Genomic DNA, 8,289 nt, shown 5'->3' on the forward strand with positions numbered 1-8,289 from the left:
TTTACTCAGTTTCTCAAACGTTTTCAGAAATGTGTTATTTACAACTATGGCTGCAACATCCACCAAAAGGCATGTCTTTACTGCATGAGATTTCACGATAATATTTGGTCGGTTAGCCTGACTTTTCCGATCAGTCTGAGAATGGTAACTTCAGCATTCTACACAACTTGTGGTGGTTTATGATCCTGCCAAATATCTTAACGCTCAACGGTTGTATATGCAACATATTGCCAAGTGTATGTATTGAGCTGTTTTGCTGTATCGTTGCAATTCCTCTGTCGGTACCAGTCGACTAATCCCAAAGATTTTATAGTGGACGTTCACAACATATGCAACATGATGCGCTCCTTTCCTGTGTCATAACATTACACTAGTAACTTCTCTTTCAGAGGCACTAATCATGAACAGTATTAATAAGCCCCTAAGTTTCCAGATTGAACTGGATCATGCAAGCCACTGATTGGAAAGGGTTTGGTCAACATCAGGATCCCTGACCTTAATAGAGCATTTACCGAGGAGTGATTTACACTCATATTACTCCTTAATGTATTGGAGACTAGTTTATATTGGATGTAGTTTTTATTTGTTCTGCATTTTTAGCTATTTTCCCGGGTTCTGTATCGGATTTTGAGACAACGTTCCCCACGAAATATTTAAGAACATATTAGTCAGGAGCATCACAGATACCCGAGAAAGGTCCAAGAGGGGAGTAATTTCAAAAATACCTAATGACATTTAAAAAAATTCTCGGGACATAAGCTTCAAAAATATATGTATATATAACACGGTTGGAAAAACCACGAACGAAATAAAGTATAAAACAGTAAAAAGATCGTTTTTAAAAAATCAGAGAGAAAATGGTGTGTAGTAAAAGTCGATGGTTTGAAAAGGTATGGAATTTCGACAAAAATTAACGGGTTTATACGGTAAAGTTCAAATGGGCTGTACATGTGGAATCGATTGGTAGCCCATAAGGAATCTAGAAGCATGCCTGCAAAAACCTAGGAGCACCGTATATTATATTATATTATATTATATTGTATTATTTTCTATCTTGTTTTGCATCTATGTGCTTACTTGTGTATATGCGTGTGTGTGCACCCGTGCGCGTGTGTGTGTGTGTGTGTGTGCACCCGTGCGCGTGTGTGTATGTGCACCCGTGCTCGTGTGTGTATGTATGTGTGTATGCATGTATGTTTACAGGTATGCATGTAAGTGTATATGTATGATTTTTTTTAGTTCATCGCGAGAGAGTTGAAGCCAATCGCTAAAAAAAAGACAAGACTATTTGAATTAAGAGATTCTCGGTGTTTGTAAATATGTGGTTGAGTTAATTTGTTGGTTGAACTGTCGATGCACACACCCTATTCACATAGGAGTCTCAGATGGAAATCTTCACTGTGCCATTAATAGATTCGATTTGGGGAAATGCACGTCAGTTCCTTTGCCATTTCTATGTGAAACTGTGTACATCTAAGTTTCTGTGCAAATTCATTGTATGTATGTAGGTATGTATGTGTGCATGTGTGTGTATGTGTGTGTGTGTGCGTATGAGTGTGTGAGTGCGTATGAGTGTGTGTGTGTTAATATAATATCTAATATACAGATAGTATTGGTCTAAAGAATTATAGATTTGTCATTCATTGATAGTACATTATAATACCTCTGATAAGCTCTAGCCTTGAAAATACCCTTGTTTATCTATAGAATTACATACTGAGATTACAGCATAGCATTGGTTTTAGATGCTTTACAACTGTATTCTCCATGATATCAGAAACTGAAAGAATTTCATATAGATTCTTGGACATTAAATAAAACAAATTCATATATGTTATCATTTGCATTAAATTTAGCATAGCTCTGGCAATACATGTGAACTCTGTTTTCTGTTACATATTATAATTAATAATGAATTCAAGTAACCTAGTAGACAAGAACAGTCCATGTTTTATCGTTATTATTAGCCAGTGTCTTTTATCATCAATGATGTGGATTATTATACATTCAATCAATCAATTGTCATTTTATAATCTACTATATGCTATGCACCCGAGCTGACAGAACATTGCTGGCACTGGAGCATTATAGCCTTAATGGGGAATGCAGTTATTCTGTTTGCTCTTGAGAAAATTGAGTGCACATGATAGGTTAAACTAATTGACGATGTGATTACGTAGTAGAGTGGAAACTTGTCGGTAGAAATAAGCCATTGATCCGGTTGATGATAGTTTGATAACAATATTAAGGAGTTTATCATTCATTCTCATACGATGGTCAGTATGCAAAACTTTGACAACTTATTAACTGGGATTCACCTTTCATTGAAAGCTATCAATCAGTGCCGTATAATTATCGAAACAGTTCTTGAACAACTAACAGTAAATACGACGCTTCAAAATAGCTCATGAGCTAACTAATCAAAAATAAATAACATTATATTAAAATTTCGAGTTACAAAATTTATGTTTACACCTCTGTTACAAAAAAAATTGCAGATCATTTGCATTATCAATCGATTTCTCGATAATATCTAAACTATATCAACATAAATCTAAATAGGAATATTGAGAAGCTTCATATTATTAATATTGATATAATCTAAATATTAAGCTTGTTCAGATTAAACTAGCGGGACCCGTGAATATTTCACAGAATGAATGGTAAACCTATTGAGTTATTTCTGAAAACTTTATCCAAAAAGAAAAAAAAAACACTGAAATCATGGCCTGTGTTGTGTCTGTATGGAAATGGAAAGATAGTAGCTCATCTGCTACTCATTGAAAAGTGAAATAAATTGGAATACGATGACTACTTAATGCACTGTATATATACACTTTATACACAATTTTATAGACTTAATACACAGCACTCAGAAAATAAATATTCACTTTTATTTTTTCATTTTTGCCATAAACAAAAAGAAATCCCGTATATATGATACTTAAATTACACATGTCTGCCACGTAAATAAGCATATTTCGCGGAATTGCACTTATGCGCATGCGTTAAGTGATAGGTGATATTAAAAAAAACAGTTCAAGTTTTAAAAAATACACTTTTCACTATCCAATCACCACTACCAACTCCATCCCCAAAACCACCACCACTATCATTATCATCTCTCTCCCTTCTCTCTCTTTCCCCGCTCTCTCTACCTTTCTTTAACCTCACCCTCCGAACATCCCCCCTCGGCTAAAATCATACATCTAACTCTCTTTCTCTATATCTCTCCTTCAACTAACTATTTTATCCACGTAATAATTGTGCTCCTCCTACCTCACGTCATGGACGCTTTTCTCTCCCTTTTACTCTTTCCATCTATTTCTCTCTCTCTCTCTCTTTCTTTTTCCTCTTTCTTTCTCACTCTTCGCCTTATCATCTTTTTCTCTCTCCTTTTTCTTTCTCCTCTCTTTCCCTTCAACTAATCACGTGAAAGCATTACCGACTGGCTAAGTAACGGAATGACAAGCAGAATTATAATAAGATGTTGAAATGTTACGTTCGGAAGAAGTTTTTTTTAATCGTACGTATAAGAAATGAACTGCAAATATGTGACTTCCATATATCTGTGTGCGTGTGTGTGTGCGTATAATCCCATATCTATCTCTCTCTCTGTCTCTCTCTGTCTCTCTCTGTCTCTCTCTCTCTCTCTCTCTCTCTCCCTCCCTCTCTTTCTCTCTCTCTCTCTCTCTCTCTCTCTCTCTCTCTCTCTCTCTATATATATATATATATATATATATATATATATATATATATTATTTTGTTTAAAAAGAGTTCCAACACTGTCTGTTTTTTATGTTTTATTTATATTCCTGCAGAACCAATGTGGGGTATAGAATATGGAATATATAATATAAAATAAAATAAAATAAAAATGGATGGCACCATGAAATAAAGTATTGAATGTAGATGAAATATTGAGTGTTCAATATAAAGGATCAAATATATAAATATAAATATAAATATATAAAGGCGACTCGAGTTTCAAGGCTATTTCCCTTCGTCACGGCCGGTATGACAGACTTTAACAGACTGTAATAAGTTGGCTGGTTTTCTGTCTTTTATACCAATTCCTTTGGACAGCAGCAGTAGATGTTTGGCTATTTTTAGAATTGATGTCAAATCTATTTTTAGAAATGATGATATTCTAATTTATTGTTTTCGTGTTTGGGTTGTAGGGATAAGATTTTTAAACCCCAGTAGGTGTTTGGCTATTCTTAGAAATGATGCCAAATCTATTTATAGAAATGATGATATCTGAGAGGTTTTTGTGTTTTGGTTATAGGGATAAGATTTTTAAACCCCAAGTAAGATAAATTTAATCATTGTTTGTTAAGAGTGGGTTTGAATTTCTTAATAAAGTCCTTTTCTCTGCATTTCCTTTCAATTTCATTCCGGTTGTAAAGTTTATGGAATGGAAATATAATAAAAGTTTGATGACCACATGTTGCCAGATGGTTACTCAGTGGTATTTGGCGGACTTCTGGGTTTTTAATCTGTTGTCGATGTACCCGTGAGCGTTCCGATAGTGCATTACCTGTCTGGCCAACGTACAGTTCTTCACAATTAGGGCATTTGATGCAGTAGATTAGATTTCTACTTTTGCAGTTCATGTTCGCATTGGTGAATATTTTCCCTGTTTTTGTGTTCATATATGGGCCGGTATGGATTGATCGGCATGTGCCGCATCGGCTATCATTGCATTTGGATACAGTGAATGTTTGATTTTTGTTGCTGAGGTCAAACCTTGCCTTTGTTAATAGCTTTTTCAAGTTTTTAGGTTGTCTCTTACTGAGAGTTATATTTTGATCTGTAATGATATTTCTCAATTCCTTACTTTGTGCAAGGATCGGTAAGTTCGCTTTGGCGATATTAAAGATGTTCTGGTGGCATGGATTTTGTGTCACTATAAATGGAATGATCTTTTCCTGTTTGTCTTTTCTTTGCGGTGTCCTCAGTTGTTGTATGGGTATTTTCGAAGCCCGCTGAATACCATTTTCTATGAGTCGTGATGGGTATTTTTGCTTCAGCAGAAATTCTTTCAGTTCCATCAGGCGTTGATTTCTTGTCTCTATATCCTCTACAATAGTACATATTCTCCTGGCTAGGCAGTATGGTATGTTGCGTTTTGTATGGGGTGGATGGCACGATTTAAAGTTCAAGTATTGGTGTGTGTCTGTGTGTTTGTAATATATATCTGTGGTAATGGCGGTGTTCTTTTTAATTACCATTATATCTAGAAATGGTAATTTGCTACTGTTCATCTCCTTTGTAAATTGGATGGATGGGTGTAGGTTGTTCAGGAGGGTGTTAAATTCTTCCACAATGCTTTGAGTTTGGTCCAGATTATGAAGCAATCGTCCAGGTATCTCTTCCATGCTCGTTCTATAAGCTTCCTAAATTCGGTGTAATATCTCTCCTCTATTTCCTGGTAGAGTTTTTGTTCCAAGTAACCCATCACCGAATTCGCATAAACGGGAGCAAACCGCGTCCCCATAGCCGTGCCTTTAATTTGGATATAGTTCTTACCATTGAAGAAGAACGTATTATTTTCCAGGATAAGTCTCACTGATTCTAGTATAAATGTCACCGTGTACCTGTTGGGAATTGCTTCTCTGTGTTTGTTTACCCATATATATACATATATGCATTATGTAGATAGCTTTCAAGTTGTGTCCTCTTAAGGCACCACTGCTTATTCCGGTAATCAAAAGTTGCATGAAGATACTATATTTGTATGAGGTATGCATAAGAGTTGAAAATTTTGGAAAATACTCTTATTTTGTAGCGTAAGTTCGTATCAAACAGGAGATTGGAAAAAAGTTTGGTAGTATCTATTCACCATTAAGAAACTTGTACATATAGGAGAAACTGTAGATATAGGAGAAACATATAAGATATTATTTATTTGAAATTATTCTGGTAGAGTAGCGTAGCAAATAAAAGAAAAATTGCATTTGGATGAAACGTTTATATATATATATATATATATATATATATATATATATATATATATATATATACATATATATATATATATACATATATAGTAACTAGGTGTCGAATAGATAGTTGGATGGGAGATAAAGAGCAAGACTAATAATATAGAAAAAAGAAAGTATTAGAGATTGATGCAATAAATGCACATACATGCGGACTTATAGATATATCTATATATTTATACACACACATATACACATTCATATATATGTGTGTGTATTTATGTATGTATGTATGTATGTATATATATATATATATATATATATATATATATATAGTTTATTTAAAAACAACAGAAATATAACAAAAGACTGTTAATCGGAGTTTCACGTTCCCGTTCATTAGATGTTTATATATATATATATATATATATATATATATATATATATATAACGGGAACGCGGACGGAAGCAATGCTGGGGGACGATCTCAGACACACACACAAAGATATATAGATAGATAGATAGGTTTCTTTATTAGCCACACAGGGCTCAACACAGAGGGGACAAAATACAAATGTAGAGTTTTTCTTTTCGAGGGGGTCGAAAACAAAGCAGAAAAAAAAACAAAAGTGGGGACAACGATGAAAAAAAACATCGCAAAACGTTTGGGGTATTTACAAAAAATACGAAATAATACAAAAAATTCCCAATAAATGGGGAGGTTATCCGTGGAAAGAAAAACCTACGAAAAGACCACGGTAACCTCGGTCCTTAGTGTCACAGTTTGTTAAATAAAATTCCTTTTATTTATGCAAGAAACGTAAGTAAATCTCTGTTTACAAAATTTTAAACGTTTTATAGAATCATGGTCAAGGTGGCTTCGTCATTTATACGTGCCATTCTTGCTACATGTATCCATCTTTTTTCGAAACATTTGCTAGACAACACTTGCCTCTCTACTCTCACCTTCCCTTTCAAGTGATACTTGAAAAAGTTGATGAGAGATTGACCAGAGAGGAAAGTATTTGTCTCTAATCCTTTCAGACGCGTCCACCAGATGCATTCTTTCGCCATAGCCACAAGTACGATAAATACAGCTCTTCCTTCCCGTTTAAAGGAAGGAGGCGTGACGATATTGACGATAGACTCGGTTGATAAACCGACTCGTCCCACACGTGACAGCAGTCGTTCGACATAAGCCCACAGCTCCGAAATGGTTGGACACTGCACGAGTGCGTGCAGAACGGTTTCATCGCTCTGACCGCATCTCGGGCAGGTCGGCCCCGCATTTCACGAGCCGTGTCTATAGAGCTTATTCCGAACGGGTAGCGCCTCTCGGTAACACTGCCAGGCCAGGGATCTCTGGAAGTTGTCCATAGGTCCCGGCCCGAAAGTCGTCCTGAACAGGCGGGTCAGGTATTCCTCGTCGACGCCCAAGTTCGCCCCGAGATCGTCGTCGTACCTGCCCTCCACTAATCCCCTATAGAATGACTTCGTTGTGATGCAGCCGCTCAAGGTCGACCCGGGACGGCAAAGTTGTTGCAGAGCAACGCGACACTCACGGTTCCATTCGCCATTCCTCGGCCTCTTTTTGATCCACGACTGCAGCTCGGTCATGGAGACGAGCTGCGGGAAATCGCGTCGCACAAACGGCGACCACACCTGCTCACCGTCGTCTACGTAGAGCCGGAGATGTCGCAGTCTCAGCGCATGTCTGCGCATCATCAACCACGGCATGCCCAGCCCTCCTTTCAGCGGGTGTTGGCAACAAACGGATCGCCTCACCATCGGAACGCTTCCTTTCCACAAAAAGCGGAAGAGGATGCGCTCCATTTCGGTGATGGCGCGATCGGGACAAGGCACGACGGTCAGGCGGTATTCGATGACGGACGCGATGTACGCGTTCGCCATCCTCCGCCGGACCTTTTAGGGACAGCTTCCTCTCGGACCATTGCCGGCAGAGAGTGGCCACCCTACTCGTCATCTCGTCCCAGTTCTTCTCCGTTTGCAGGTCCGGACCAAACCAGACTCCAAGCAACTTGACCGGACCGTCTGTCCTGCGTCCCACTACTGAGGCGCTGCCGGACGGTATGGGCTTGCTTCTCCAGGTGCCGAGCAGCAAACCCACCGACTTGTCCCGGTTGATTTTCGATCCCGTCACCGCTTCGTAGTCTTTCAGCGTCTCGCCGACAAGCTCGATGTGCTCGTGGCTAGACGCTATGACGGTGACGTCTTCCGCGTATGCCGACACGCTCGTCCCGCACCCTAGTTCTCGCGGAATGCCCCTCAGCGTCGCCAGCTTCCGCAGTAGTGGCTCGAGAGTCAATACGTACACGAGCGGCGA

Source organism: Octopus bimaculoides, chromosome 5 (genome assembly GCF_046866305.1).
Source record: "Octopus bimaculoides isolate indiv1 chromosome 5, ASM4686630v1, whole genome shotgun sequence".
Taxonomy (NCBI): domain Eukaryota; kingdom Metazoa; phylum Mollusca; class Cephalopoda; order Octopoda; family Octopodidae; genus Octopus; species Octopus bimaculoides.